The sequence below is a fragment of the Schistocerca cancellata genome, chromosome 3 (assembly GCF_023864275.1).
Source record: "Schistocerca cancellata isolate TAMUIC-IGC-003103 chromosome 3, iqSchCanc2.1, whole genome shotgun sequence".
NCBI lineage: Eukaryota > Metazoa > Arthropoda > Insecta > Orthoptera > Acrididae > Schistocerca > Schistocerca cancellata.
The window spans coordinates 378139984-378156687 of NC_064628.1; the positions used below are offsets into that span (position 1 = coordinate 378139984).

At 42.4% G+C, this 16704-nt stretch overlaps 1 non-coding gene across 1 annotated transcript; it reads left to right on the forward strand.

Annotated features, from left to right (window-relative positions):
* Positions 1 to 1273: 1273 nt before the first annotated feature.
* Trnaa-cgc (transfer RNA alanine (anticodon CGC)) lies at positions 1274 to 1346 on the forward strand. The gene has a single exon. It is a non-coding gene; the product is annotated as a tRNA-Ala (tRNA).
* Positions 1347 to 16704: the final 15358 nt, after the last annotated feature.

Consider the following 16704-nt stretch of genomic DNA (forward strand, 5'->3'; position numbering starts at 1 on the left):
AACTAGTAACAATGTTATATATGGAGTATGTGCTGAAACGATCTGTTAGGTTGGAAGTAAATTTTGACAGGTAAGCTTCATAGAAATTCAAATTCAAAAGGCTATATTTAGATAGGCTGTTTTCTACATCATGCTATGGAAGGTGATGTAGAATTAAAATGTGGGAAGCTATGAAGGAGATACCAGTTGACTGACAACTTAAAGGCCAACAAAAATACTCGCAGGACCATAATTAATTGCCGAGAAAGGGTGCATCAACTCTTCTGGCTATCCGGAGACTTTCTAGCAGACAGAACACTGTTGTTGTGGGGGGTGTTATTAATAACGAGTTAGATTCTTTCAATTTTGTCCCAGGACTCCACAATATGTTCTTTTTGCTCCGTAATGCATGATGCTTAGTATACAGTGATTTCCGATTTATGTACAAGCAGGTTATTTTTTTCAGAATTCCACGTGTGGTTATCAACTTGTAGCTTGGTCGTTAAGGATCGTCATATTTATTTTCTATAATAACGGTTCTGTTTCATCTAGAACTGTGTACAACTCTTCCTTTTGCCTTCGCCTGCTTCATGAAGAAAGAGTTTCGGAAGAAATATAAGACACTAGTACAAGAAATGAGTTCAGAAACTTTTGATATATTGTTGTGACTCAGGGCGGGAATCTATGAATCTACGTTTTTCCAGTACCTTGCATTTCAGAGTCAAAATCTATATGCTGATGTTACTAGTGCCTCTTCTGTATTCAAAATCGCTGAAGAGACTTGAGAACGCTAAGCTCTCTGAATCAGGGTCTGCCATCAGTTGTTTCTTACTACAAGTTGCATGTGCTAACTGTACTGTCTGCCATCGGGTTCCCCTATCTGGCAGGCAGCACCGCAGAACAGCCACGCTATGAGGGAGACAAACCAACAGCCAAACAGGCAAAGACACCACACGCTGAAGATTCCCGTCGATTAATAAGAACCTTTCCTTGCAGAGGTCACCGCGACATACCCGGTCATGGATTCCTACGCCGGGTTTCTATTGGCTCCAGCCCACTATATAGGCCCTGCCTGTCGAAGGCAGACCAGTCTTCGTCCGCTGCTAATGGCAACCGCTATAGCAGAGTCTACGACAAGATATCACCAAAGCTGCTGTACTGCACCGCCGATCGAAGTACCAGCCGACCGAGAGGAACCACATCTCCGGCTAGATCGACGGACGTCTACATCTATTGTACAACCAGCTATTGTATTGCAGAAGAAGTTACTTTCAATAAACTGTTGCAGAAACCGAGCGAGGTGGTGCAGTGGTTAGCACACTGGACTCGCATTCGGGAGGACGACGGTTCAATCCCGTCTCCGGCCATCCTGATTTAGGTTTTCCGTGATTTCCCTAAATCGCTTCAGGCAAATGCCGGGATGGTTCCTGTGAAAGGGCACGGCCGATTTCCTTCCCCATCCTTTCCTCACCCGAGCTTGCGCTCCGTCTCTAATGACCTCGTTGTCGACGGGACGTTAAACACTACTCTCCTCCTCCAACTGTTGCAGAATACAACACTAACTACATGGGACTAATGCTACATTAAACATGGACAACACCTGTCTTTATGATATCACACTTTATTTTTCATGTCGTACCAGAATAGACGTAAACATGTGAATGTATCAGCAAATCCTGACGCTAAGGTGTTGCACTTCTGCGCAATGACTTCAGCACCACATGGTAAAATTACTTCAGCTGCCTTCCAGAGATGCTACTGCCTGATCGAAAGGAAGGACATATAGTCACCATTAGGAACTCGTAATCTTCATCGGAGCTCGATCTAACAGAGCTAACAGAATTTTGTACCAGGCTCATTCTAAAAGGAAAGAAGTTATTATCTGAAGCGCCGCGTTATTTTTCTCCCTCTTCCGCCTTTTAATCACCGTCCTTCCTAATAGTTGGCGTCAGTTTTTCATATTCTTAGCCTTATGTCACAGTGAACCTAATGTCATTAGAGGAATAATATCAGCGACTGTGTTTCATGATTTCGTAGAAAACGATAGTAGCGTTGTTGCTAGCCCTCCAAGTAATTTACGCTGATACTGAGACAGCAAATTGTGGGATGACTTTGCACATAGATAAACACTGAGGTGACAAAAGTCAGCCGTCCGCTGTGGCCGAGCGGTTTAGGCGCTTCAGTCCGGAACCACGCTGTTGCTACCGTCGCAGGTTCGAATCGTCCCTCGGGCATGGATGTGTGTGATGTCCTTAGGTTAATTAGGTTTAAGTAGTTTTAAGTCTAGGGGCTGATGACCTCAGATGTTAAGTCCCATAGTGCTCAGAGCCATTTGAACCACTTGACAAAAGTCATGGAATAGTGTCGCACCACCTCCTGCCCGGCATAATACAGCAACTCGACATGGCCTGGACTCAACAAGTCGTTGGAAGACCTCTGCATAAATACTGATCCATGTTGCCTCTACAGTCGCCCATAATTGCTAAAGTGTTGCCGGTGCACGAACTGACCTGTCCATTATGTCCCATAAATGTTCAATGGGAATCATGTCGGGCGAACTGGGTTACCAAAGCATTCGCTCGAATTGTCCAGAATATTCTTCAAACGTCACGAACAACTGTGACCAGGTGAGACGGTGCATTGTCATCCACCCAAATTCCATCGTTTGGGATGTTGAAGTCCATGAATTGCTGCAAATGATCTCCAAGTAACCAAACACAACCATTTCCAGACAATAATTGGTTCATTTGGACAAGAAGACAAAACCAAACCATGTAAACACAGCCCATACCATTATGGATCCACAAAAGCTTATACGGTGCGTTGTTGACAACTTCGCGGGGTCTGTGCCACACTCGAACCTCACTATCAGCTCCTCCTAACTGAAATCGGCACTTATCTGACAAGGCCACTATTTTCCAGTCGTGTAGGGTCCAATTGATATGGTCAAGAGCCAAGGAGAGGCGCTGCAGGCCATGTTGTGCTGTTAGAAAAGGCGCTCGCGTCTGTCGTCTGCTACCATCGGCCAGTACGCAAAATTTCGTCGAACTACGCAAACGGATTCGTTCATCGCACGTCCCAGATTGATATCTGCGGGTATTTCACACAGTGTTGCTTGTCTGTTAGCGCTGAGAACTCTAAAAAAACGCCGCTGCTCTCGGTCGTTAAGTAAAGGCCGTCGGCCATTGCGTTGTCCTTGGTGAGACGTAATGCCTCAGATATGTTATTCTCGCCACACTCTTGAGACTGTGGATTTCGGAATGTAATGTCCCACGCGTGTAGCTCCATCTAGCATTCCACGTTCAAAGTCTGTTAATTCCCGTCGTGCGGCCATAATCACATCGGAAACCATTTCACATGAGTCACCTGAGTACAAATGACAGCTCCGCCATTGCGCTGCCCTTTTTTATCTTGTGTACGCGATACTACCGCCATCTGTTTATGTCCATATCACCATCCCATGACTTTCGTCACCTTAGCGTAAACCTCGCACAATCCGCCTTAAACATAGCACCAGGTGGGACTCCAGCTCTAATCCTCCCCCTTCCCCTCCCTCTTTCCCCTCTTTCCCCCAGGGCTCCCTCTCTCCTCTTTCTCACTATCCTTTCTTCCTCCCCCTCACCTCTCCCATTTTTCCCACTTCCTCCAACCCTCCCCCAGGCTTCCACACCTAACCCTCCCCTCTCCCCTCCCCTCTCTCTTATTTTCTCCCACTGGCTTCTTCCCCTCCTCCTCCCACCCCCTGCCTGTCCCCTACACCCAGTGGCAGCCCCCCCTCCCCCATCTCATCAAGTGTATTCAGTGTTTTCTGTGCCAAAGATCGTCACCAGTGTTTAGTTCAACGGTGTTTTCTTCGTTTCTGTGCGTCAGTGTTATCTTTGGTGTGCTCCTTCGTTTGCGTGCAAAACTGATTACCTTCGTTTGTATGCACTGTGGACCTTGTTTCTGAAACCAGTGCCTTCTGACGAACACCTTCATCACTATTCTTGTGTGTGTCTTCTGTTTTTAGCATTCATGTATTTCTGTTTCTTTGTCTCCATGTTCGCTTCCTGGTAGATTCCACTATGAAAATTTCATTCTGGGAACGTCCCTCAGGCTGTGGCTAAGCCATGTCTCCGCAATACGCAATCTCTGTTGGCCGAAGAGCGGCATCTGTACGCCGCTGCTGGCCCACCTTTGCATAAAGGGAAAACACAATAAAGAAAAAAAAATGGGACAGTATCCCAAAGTACAGGTAATAAGAAAACCCAACACTGCATTTCGTGTACGGATTAAATACACTACTGGCCATTAAAATTACTACACCACGAAAATGACGTGCTACAGACGCGAAATTTAACCGACAGGAACAAGATGCTCTGATCTGCAAATGATTAGCTTTTCAGAGCATTCACACAAGGATGGCGCCGGTGGCGATACCTACAATGTGCTGACATCGGGAAAATTTCCAACCTATTTCTCATACACAAACAGCAGTTGACCGGCGTTGCCTGGTGAAACGTTGTTGTGATGCCTCGTGTAAGGAGGAGAAATGCGTACCATCACGTTTCCGACTTTGATAAAGGTCGGATTGTAGCCGATCGCGATTGCGGTTTATCGTATCGCGACATTGCTGCTCGCGTTGGTCGAGATCCAATGACTTAGCAGAATATGGAATCGGTGGGTTCAGGAGGGTAATACGGAACACCGTGCTGGATTCCAATGTTCTGTTTACAGCATCTTAATGGTCGCATCCGTGTTTGACGATATCGCAGTGAACGAACATTGGAAGCGTGTATTCGTCATCGCCATACTGGCGTATCACCCGGCGTGATGGTGTGAGGTGCCATTGGTTACACGTCTCGGTCACCTCTTGTTCGCATTGACGGCACTTTGAACAGTGGACGTTACATTTCAGATGTGTTACGACCCGTGGCTCCACCCTTCATTCGATCCCTGCGAAACCCTACATTTCAGTAGGATAATGCATGTTGCAGGTCCTGTACGGGCCTTTCTGGATACAGAAAATGTTCGACTACTGCCCTGGCCAGCACATTCTCCAGATCTCTCACCAATTGGAAACGTCTGGTCGATGGTGGACGACAAACTGGCTAGATACAATACGCCAGTCATTACTCTTGATGAACTGTGGTATCGTGTTGAAGCTGCATGGGCAGCTGTACCTGTACACGCCATCCAAGCTCTGTTTGACTCAATGCCCAGGCGTATCAAGGCTGTTATTACGGCCAGAGGTGGTTGTTCTGGGTACTGATTTCTGAGGATCTATGCACCCAAAATGCGTGTAAATGTAATCACATGTCAGTTCTAGTATAATATATTTGTCCAATGAATACCCGTTTATCATCTGCATTTCTTCTTGGTGTAGCTATTTTAATGACCAATAGTGTAAGTTGAACTCGTCGTCAAGGGGAAGAGTCTTCGACCAGTTTTAATTCTGGGTTCCAACCATTGCTTAAATACTGAATAAAAATCATCAGCAATAGCCGTCTAAGACTCCCGGTATAATGAGTCACCCTCGTCCTGCCAACGGGCTTGTCAAATATGACGGAGGAGCGAACTGAGTCTCAAGGCAACCTCTTGCCATTAAGGTGGGGAACGGGATCTACAAGACAGAACAGCCAGTAATGGTCAACGGCATGAGAATGGAGAAGGTAATGGAAACAACTGTATTAAAGGCACATAATGTGTAGCCACAGCACATTTGGCCTGTAATTAAAAGAGTCTTAAGATGATCTCTCCACTGGCAAAAGATTACGGACTAGTCCCCCATTCGGGTCTCCGTGAGGGGATTGCCAATGGGGAGGCAACCGTCAGAAAAGATTAAATAACCAACAAACGGATAACGTTCTGTGAGTCGGAGCGTGGAATGTCAGAAGTTTGAACGTGGTAGTAAAGCTAGAAAATCTGAAAAGGGATACGCTGAGGCTCAATCTAGATATAATGATCAGCGAAGCGAATTGGAAAAAAGACAAGAATTTTTGGTCACAGGAGTGTAGGGTAATATCAGCACCAACTACAATCTCGTTAAGAATAGGAAGGTGGGGTGGAGAGTGAGTTAATGTGAAGAGTTTAGTGACAGGGTTGTTCCCATCAGAATCGACAGAAAAACAACACTGACAACATAGCTCAAATATGCACGCCAACGTCGCATACAGAAGATGAAGAGAGAGAGAAAGTACTGAGGATATTGAACGGGTAATTCAGTATGTAAGGGGAGATGAAACTGTAATGCTCATTCGGGAGTGAAATCCGGTTGTAGGGGAAGGAGTAGAAGAAAAGGTTACTGGGGAATAAGGGCTTGGTAGTAGGAATGAGAGAGGAGAACGGCTAATTGTGTTCTGCAATAAATTTCAGCTTGTAATAGCAAATACTCTGTTCAAGAATCACAAAAGGCCGGGAGATATGGGAAGATTCCATTCAGATGGCTTCATGGTCAGACAGAGATCCCGAAATTAGATATTGTATTGCAAGGCGTATACAGGAATAGATATAGACTAAGATCACAGTTAAGTAATAATGAAGAGTAGGATGAAGTTTAAGAGACTCGTCAGGAAGAATCAATACGTAAAGGAGTGGGATACGGAAATACTAACAAATGAAGAGATACGCTTGAAGTTCTCTGAAGCTGTAGATACTGCGATAATGAATAGCACAGTAGGCGGTTCAGAAAGAGGGCTGCACACCTTTGAAAAGGGTCATCACAGAAGTTGTAAAGAAAAACATAGCTACAAGTTAGATGGCTGCGAAGAAACCTTGGATAACATAAGAAATACTTCAGTTGGTCGACGAAAGAAGGAACTACAAAAATATGCAAAAAAAAAAAAAAAATCAGCAATACAGAGATATAAGTCACTTGGGAATGAAATAAATACGAAGTGCAGGAAAACAAAGCAAAATGGCTGCGTGTGAAAAATATCGGAAAAGAAACAGTTGTCGGAAGGACTCACTCAACATATAGATATGTCGAAACATCTCTCAGTGTAATTAAGAGCAATGGCGCTGACATAAATATTGCAGTGTGGATTCCACGGTTAAGTGCAGAAGAGAGAGCAGAGAGGTGCAAATAGTACAATGAAGGCATCTACGAGAGAGAGAACTTGTCTGATGACGTTATATATGAAGAAATTGGAAGTCGATAGGAGGACATAGGGGACCCAGTATTAGAGTCGAAAATTTAAAAGAGCTTTGGAAGACTTAAGATCAAATAAGGCAGAAGGGATATATAAGATGCCTTCGAAATCTTTGATATTCCGGGTAATAGCAACCAAACAACTACTCAAGCTGTTGTGTAGAATCTAAGAGTCTGGAGACGTGCCATTACACTTTCGGAAAAATATCATCCACGCAATCCCGAAGATCGTAGGGGCAGATAATCGCTAGAAGTATCGCGCAATGGGCTTGACGGCTGTTGCATCCAAGTTTATGACAAGGATAATGTATAGTAGAATGGAAAATAAAACTGACGATAAGTTTAACAGTAAGTTAGAATATCCTGTTTTACTAAATGCGGATCGACAGTACAAAGTGTCTGCTTATCTAAAATGAATCCATTCCAAGATGTAATAAAAACTGAATACTTCCTTTGTCCTTAATAAGGAAGTATGGAAGTATAATTTTGACGAGGTAAGATTATAAAATAGACCAATATTTAATTTAGGGGGCGCAGGAAAAATTCTGTTAGTGAGAACCAAAATACAGTAACTTTTTAACAATTAGTTTGCAGTATTAGATCACATTCTGATTAACCATTGACCTCGTTAATCGTGATCGACTAGGCCACCACCAGAGATGCCTAGGTCATCTTTCCGATATTTATTCGATCCAGAATTAAAGATACTTAAATGGTATTCCACTTGGAATACAGTCACAGCTGAGGAAATGCTATATGAGTTGATGCCTATGAATGCAACCATAGAATTTTCTTGCAAATTCTGGACAGAAAAGAGAATAGCTTTTTGAATCCAGAGCAGAATAGAAATACATGGTCGTCGTTGGTGAAATACGCAAATAATCTAATCATACTTTACTTCGTTGTAGGTATCTGGTACACTCTAAAGTAATCATTGACTTCTAAATGAGCAACGCGATGGGGAAAAAAATGAGCCTTGATGAGAAGCATTCGCTAATGCGCAATCTCTAGTGAACGAGCAGCAAAAAATAGCGGCTCAACAGTGTCACAACAAAATTATGTTTCACTACATTGATTTCGCCTGACAGAGAAGCCTGTTCTAATTTACCTTCTAATGGTTGACTCAGTGGGAAGGATGTAACATTATGGGTTTGGTATCGATAGATTCATTAATGCTTTATAGTCCATCTTTACGAACTTGAATGACTGTAGACTCACCACTTAATCTGTTCGTGCAATATTTCGGAATATAGCATCCGCAGGCACTCCATAGCATCTAGATACAATAAATTTAATGTTAATTAAATAAGATTTCACCGATTATCGAACATTGTCTTTAGTGTAGGCTTACAACCAAATTTATAAATACACAGTTATCTGGAAAACATAAATTTTGCAACGGAGGAAGGTATGTCACATGTAAACAAATCTCTGAGCGTTAATATCATAGGCAGAGCCATGTTAATTTCAATAAGAAACAAAATGGAGAAATTTACGGATTGTGCAGTTATATTAAATTATAAATTATCTTCTGCAACTTTATACGACTTTTTAAAGCTTAGGAGACAGAGACACTAAAACGCTTCCTGGATTTTGTCAGTTCTATCCCAAATAGATACTATCCAAATTTGAAATATGGAAATAACCTTGTAATTTTGAATTCAGAATCACAGTTAATTCACGAAACTGTTCACACCCGAGATCCTTCTATTATTTGTTAGTCCTGATACTGAACATAAAACATATGTATTCGTGGAAAAACACAAAACTGAAAAACATCTGTTTGCCGATCAGAGTGGAAAACACACATTCGTCAGATTAAGTATACCATTCTCAACACAATATAGAAAGTCATCTGCTCATAAATAAATACCAATAATAACTGTAAGCCATATTATCAATCTGTATGCTTCGTATTTTTTAAAATTCTTATAAAGCTACTAACGCGTGTCAGAAGCGTGCAAAGTGAAGCCTGAACGTGGAGGCTTTACATGGTTTTTGACTTATCGAAACAGACGTTGCACTTTGTTGTCAGGTATTGTAGAAAGCATATGTGTATTAATGATCACCCTGTAAACTGTTAATCATCACTAGTATATGTGAATATTTTCATCAATTATGGAAGTATCTCAAAGTCTGAAATTAAACGATCTAGTAAAAAATGACACCATGGCCAAGACATTTCATTTAAAGGGTCCAGAACCTATTTCTACAAGCTTGCAAAAGAAGAAACAATCTGGGTAATTAGCGTCAGGAGTCCAACTTCGTCAAGTTAAATACAATTAATTCAGCTACTCCTTCTTCGCTGTATTCATATTTAGATACTCAAGGGTAGAAGACAAGTACTAAAAGTTTCTCATACCAAAAAGGTACTATGACAGATGAATGAAGAGAGGTTAGAAGGGGAGGTGGGAAAAACTCTTATTTTTACATTCTAACCATGTTTTTCTAATTATATCTTATTACATATTACTGTTTGACAACAACAGCTGCTAACTGCCCACTGCAACCTTAGTATAAGCAGTCTTGTACATACAGTACGAAGTAGAAACAGTACTATGAAGAGCACAGAAAAGAAATATCAATACAAATTTAGAATACCTCACGTGAAACGGAACGTTCCCTATTGCAGGCAAACATGTTATAAAACACTTTTGTTTCTAGGTTTGTAAATCATAAAAATTATGAACAACATGCATTTAAAGTTCTATTTGTTATTGTATAGAACACATCGATGAAGTAATAGTACTCAAGAAATATTTCAGATGTTGTAAGATAGGTAATGTCTTATTTAAATACTGGAATAGTCTGCTCTGCCGTTCACTTACTCAGTTAAATATTCTTTGCGTTATTATATGGTACGTCGTCGTCTTTTATCTTTGTTTGCTTGAAAAACAACAACTGACATCTACTTTTCTATGAATTAATTTTTTTACTAAAATATTCGAAATTTTCAAGGATTTCACGATTCATTTATTCGTAGCGAATGTTCTGGTAAAGTGTAAGCGTATTTACCTGTCGTAGGAGACACCAATATAGTTTTTGCTTGAGAGTGCAATTTAACATCACTTGCGTATTTTTATTACAGACACTCAACACTGATGCTCATCCATATTCGGAATACGTAATATTTACTGTTCTTTTTGCAATACAATTTAATTTCGTATGGTTGCTGAATAAACTTCCAGTTTGACATTAACAGTTCTTCGTAAACGCAACGACAGATATAGCCTATTTTAACACCAGGGATACTTGAAGATTCTCCTTGCAGAGCCTCAGCAGAGTCTGTATACTAGCTCGAATTGCAGAGATATTCCACAAACTTTAACTAATTTTTTTCTTCAACAATCGCTACATTATACTGTTTGGCGAAATTATTTGCATTTTAGGCGGTACATACATCCAGTAATGACAATTAACTAGAGTCATAGATTAAGGAAAAAATCGCAGACATTCATTTGTGCGTATTTTGTTAAAACAGCTTTTAATTGAGTAAGGCAACACAGTGAAAAATACATGAACAAGGATATAAATTAGTTTATTGACTCCAGCGTGTTCAGCAGTAGTAGGTGTCTCAAATCAAAGGAAAATGGTAGTAAATCAAACCAGTCTTGCAACAAATGCGATAAAATTCATATATCCTGTATTTTTTTTTCTTTTTGAGATGAACGTAATTTTTGTCTGTTGTTGTGGTCTCCAGTTCGAATACTGGTTTGCTCTACAGCTGGTCTATCCTGTGCAAGGCTCTTTTATTCTGTATAATTATTGAACCTACATCCATTTGAAACTTGCTTATCGTGGTTAATACTTGGCGTCGTTTTGCAACTCACGCCGCTCCCCCGAACACACTATTCTTTTTTTTTCCTTTATTGTGATTTCATTCCCCTGCCCCATATGGACAGGGGAGGGCTGTCATTGGCACAATCCGCCGCTCTTCAACCGAGTGACATGACAGCTAATACAAGAAGAAAATGTTACATATAAGCCGATAAAAAAGGGGGACATAAAACAGAGTAAGGGGAGATAATGGAGGTAAAAATACACTGACATGGAGACGACACACTTCTCTCCATTACCAAATGGAAGATTCCTTTTGTTATATCAACCGAGCCTTTTCTCAATCACGTTGTGCCATACGTTTCTTATCGCCAATTCGATTCTGTAGTTCCTCATTAATTATCCGATCCCTCCATGCAATGTTCAACATGGTTGTACAGTGCCAAATTTCAAAATTTTCTGTTGTCTTCTTGTTTGACCTCTTTATCATCCACGCCCCATTCGCGTACAATACTACACTTCAAATAACTTCAGAAAAGACATGTTTAATTTTATATTTGATGTTGCCAGACTGCATTTCACTATTTTACTTACTAAATATTAGGTATCTACTACTTTCGAATTCTCATTTCCTGATCTAATTTGTTCAGCTTTGCCTGCTATACTTGCACTATACTCCATTACGCTTGTTTTACTTGTATTCGTAATCACATAATCTCTTTAAAGAGTCTAGCTATTCCATTCAGCTGATCTTCCAAGTTCTTTACCGTCCCAGACAGAATTACAACGTCATCGCCAAATCTCGAAGTTTTCAGGTCTTCTCATATTTCTCCTTGGTATCTTCAACAATGTACCTCGGAGCAACGCTGACGAATTTCCGTGAGATATTTCCGTGAAACTTTTCCGACTGTATGGAGGACGTGGAAGGGCTTTCCAGCGAAACTTCTGCAGCTTATTCCAGACAACCTTGGCAACATGACCCCAGCGACATTTTTTCATGAAGGTATTGGCCACCTCGTCTTACAGTGGGATAAACGTATTAACAATTATGGCGTTTACTTTTGAGATAATAAACAGTGTTTTACAAATTTTGTAGTCCTGTCGCCCTCAGTTGCATATAATACTTCGGTATGCTGGTAATTTTTACTTTTGGATCGCCTAATTACAACTGAATGAAACACAGTTTTCGTACTACACGCGTTTCGCCTTTATTCTTTGCAGGGCTTCTTCAATGGCCTGGAATAGGTACATATTTTTTTAAATACTGTTTAGTTTAGATTTTGGGACGATGTACGTTTACGTTATAAACAGTTCTGGCAGTTTGCTTTACAGACATGTAGTGATAATTTAAAGTTCTGCTTACAGGTTTCGTGGATGTTGTTCTACATGTTGTGTTTTTGTAGAACTACATCCACGAAACTTGTAAGAGGAACTTTAAATTATTTCTATATCACAGTAAAGCAAATATGCCAGAACTGTTTGTAACCTATACATGCACCATCCCAAACTGTAAACAAAATAGTATAAACAAAAATATGCACATATTCCAGGCCACTGAAGATGTCCTGCAAAGAATAAAGGCGGAACGCGTATGGCACGGATATTGTGTTTCATTCCGTTGTAATTAGACGGTGCTAAAGTAAAACTTATCAACATATCGTTTACTTAATTTTTTCCCATCTACATCGTTTTGATTTGACTGCCCCTGATAAAAGTATACTCTTTATAATTTCTTTTCCCTGCCCTTTATTCCTGCCGCCAAAACCTTCCCCCCCCCCCCCTCCACCAACCCCTCCCTCTGGGGCAGAATTTTTGTATCTCAGCTGCCTGCGTCTAGTGTTATCCCACTTGTAAGCGTAGGAACGTTTTCTGAATGTTTGCAAATCGTGTAGGCAGCCATGGATTCCAGACCAGTATTCACCTAGGCGAGTGTGGGAAACGGCCTATAAAGCACATCCAGGACGGCCGACACACAGGCTCTCGTTGTTAATCATCGCACTGGAGCCAGAAAGTCTCTCTGATACCGGATAGCCACTATCCAGGCGGATTAGTGTACTATCTGTAACATACATGTCGTACAGGGAAACATGATACACATATCATGGGAAAAAATTTTGTATGTATGTGTAAAACATACCTGTCATACAGGGAAAATAATAACTTTAAAAATATATAAGATGGGTACAAACGCTGAAAAGGTATCGCATTTCGAATATCTTGTACTCAGTGTGTACTGCAGCAGTATCACTGTGTTTTTTTTTTTTTTTTTTTTTAAGTTTCGAACATAGCTGCGTGGTCATGAATCGTTTTCTAAGTAAAATTAACAGCAATAGCAGCCCTTGGTCGCAAAAAAGGAGTCTTTTGACCCATGTTTCGGCACTGCCGTGCGTGCCTTCATCAGAAATAAAACTCTCAAATTGGTATGTCACGTATTAAACTAAAAATCAAGCCATAAAACTTTTCTCACAAAATTTGTAAAAATGAATACATAAAAGGCAAGCCACTATGGCTCACATGTGTCGAGCTACGGTATTTTTTTAAGATCCTCCTCAGTCCATTATCTGACCTCGCCCACTAACTGGCATCTCAGAAGGTGCTCCACGTTCTGAATTTCACTAAAATCTCACTTACCAATATTTGCAACTCTATAATATGATCTGCTCTTATGCTACATTAAACTATGATGTTTCTCTTCTCTCACATTCAAGGCTCTGATAATATACTTTCTTTGACTGGTACCTTTTAGGAAGCGGTCAATGATGGATTCGACTGATAATAGTTACAGGCGAATCACAGACTGTAAGGTTCATTACCGAAATTATTACCTGTTTCAAAAAATTTAACTGTATTTAGCAACATCCCATATGCCACAATACCAGTACAGCAGTGACCACTTCACACAGAAACTTTACGACATACCTGGCGCAGCACGGATAATTAACCTGAAAACACGTTAGCGAGTGCGACCGACCAACACACACTACCTGTACGGAATTGCACCACTGCAATACCAAGCGCGCGCAAGAAGCAAAGCCAGTTATCACATCAGAACGCATTATCAGCAGGCAATAAATGCTGGACTCGGCTAACTCTGTGATAGTCCCAGTAAGATGATACACTCCTGGAAATTGAAATAAGAACACCGTGAATTCATTGTCCCAGGAAGGGGAAACTTTATTGACACATTCCTGGGGTCAGATACATCACATGATCACACTGATAGAACCACAGGCACATAGACACAGGCAACAGAGCATGCACAATGTCGGCACTAGTACAGTGTATATCCACCTTTCGCAGCAATGCAGGCTGCTATTCTCCCATGGAGACGATCGTAGAGATGCTGGATGTAGTCCTGTGGAACGGCTTGCCATGCCATTTCCACCTGGCGCCTCAGTTGGACCAGCGTTCGTGCTGGACGTGCAGACCGCGTGAGACGACGCTTCATCCAGTCCCAAACATGCTCAATGGGGGACAGATCCGGAGATCTTGCTGGCCAGGGTAGTTGACTTACACCTTCTAGAGCACGTTGGGTGGCACGGGATACATGCGGACGTGCATTGTCCTGTTGGAACAGCAAGTTCCCTTGCCGGTCTAGGAATGGTAGAACGATGGGTTCGATGACGGTTTGGATGTACCGTGCATTATTCAGTGTCCCCTCGACGATCACCAGTGGTGTACGGCCAGTGTAGGAGATCGCTCCCCACACCATGATGCCGGGTGTTGGCCCTGTGTGCCTCGGTCGTATGCAGTCCTGATTGTGGCGCTCACCTGCACGGCGCCAAACACGCATACGACCATCATTGGCACCAAGGCAGAAGCGACTCTCATCGCTGAAGACGACACGTCTCCATTCGTCCCTCCATTCACGCCTGTCGCGACACCACTGGAGGCGGGCTGCACGATGTTGGGGCGTGAGCGGAAGACGGCCTAACGGTGTGCGGGACCGTAGCCCAGCTTCATGGAGACGGTTGCGAATGGTCCTCGCCGATACCCCAGGAGCAACAGTGTCCCTAATTTGCTGGGAAGTGGCGGTGCGGTCCCCTACGGCACTGCGTAGGATCCTACGGTCTTGGCGTGCATCCGTGCGTCGCTGCGGTCCGGTCCCAGGTCGACGTGCACGTGCACCTTCCGCCGACCACTGGCGACAACATCGATGTACTGTGGAGACCTCACGCCCCACGTGTTGAGCAATTCGGCGGTACGTCCACCCGGCCTCCCGCATGCCCACTATACGCCCTCGCTCAAAGTCCGTCAACTGCACATACGGTTCACGTCCACGCTGTCGCGGCATGCTACCAGTGTTAAGGACTGCGATGGAGCTCCGTATACCACGGCAAACTGGCTGACACTGACGGCGGCGGTGCACAAATGCTGCGCAGCTAGCGCCATTCGACGGCCAACACCGCGGTTCCTGGTGTGTCCGCTGTGTCGTGCGTGTGATCATTGCTTGTACAGCCCTCTCGCAGTGTCCGGAGCAAGTATGGTGGGTCTGACACACCGGTGTCAATGTGTTCTTTTTTCCATTTCCAGGAGTGTATATAATCTACGACGAAATTAATCGATAAATTTGTGACACGTGTCACAAACAATAACAAATACATCGACGTGGAAGGATGTAGACTCCTCACACACCCATTTGCTCGTAAGTCGTCTTGAGCACTCCATGAGCACACTTAGTTGGTGCACACCTCTCCAGCGCTATCAGTCCAGACGGGAAGCTGAGGTTAGAACATCGTTAAGGGCGTGTAGACGTTCTTGTTGCCAGCAGAATCGTTCCCGTTCGCGACCCTTGGGGAGTCCGATACCAAATTGGTATCGTTCAGCGAGTTCTGCTACCAAACGAACTACGTTGCACCTTTGTGGCCACCAACCGTCGCAAGGAATACCGTAACTCCCCAGACACACAGCATTCACCAGCGTTTGTGAGCTAGCATAGGCGCTCTGCAGCCTTTTTGGCTGTTATTTGCAGGCACGTTCTCAAGTAACACATCGAGACAGTTTACAAACCGTAAGTTAGGCCAAAGGCTGGGGCCTGTTAGACTGTAAGCAAGCTTGAAACAATGTAAAGTACCTACAACCAATAAGTAACGTAGCCACAACAAATACGCCCATGTTCGTCTTTGAAACTGGACTCGATAAGCAACCTGAGCTATCAGTAATTGGAATCTAACCTGCATAGTACTGGGTGCGTTTTGTATGAGTGTGAGTTTCACTGTCCTTTAAGCCCTCAACAGATCTTTACAACAAAAACTTAAAACTAACATTTGGGTAATCTATCTGACTGCGTTTTTGAATAAGAATTTACAAGTGATACTTGTGCAACGGAATTAACTGGATTAGTGTACGTGACATGTTGTGGTGTGTCAGTGTCTATCATTTGACTCCAAGTTTTGCACTCACCTCTTTAGATAACTGCCTTTTTCCATGTGGTTTACAGCAGTTCGCAGCAGCATGCAGCAGCGGCAGCTAAGGTTTATTCTTACTAAGAATGAATTTAATAAAAAGGACTTTGCTTGGGTCCTGTTAAATACAAAATAACTTGTGAGAAGGGATTGCATAAATTAAGTCTACTTAACACTTTAGAAATCATCATGACCAATAATAGACAATGACAGTTACATAAGTGTCAATAACGGCTAAGTGTCAGATTAACAAGTTATTTCAACTTCAAAGTTACATTAACATTTAATAACTACAGCATACTTATTAATTAGATTGGAGTATATTTATTATTATTTGGAGGATAAGAAGGCTTCTTTAACTGACAAGCAAAACATGGGATTATTGCAAATTCGGAGTAACAATCACGGGCCTAA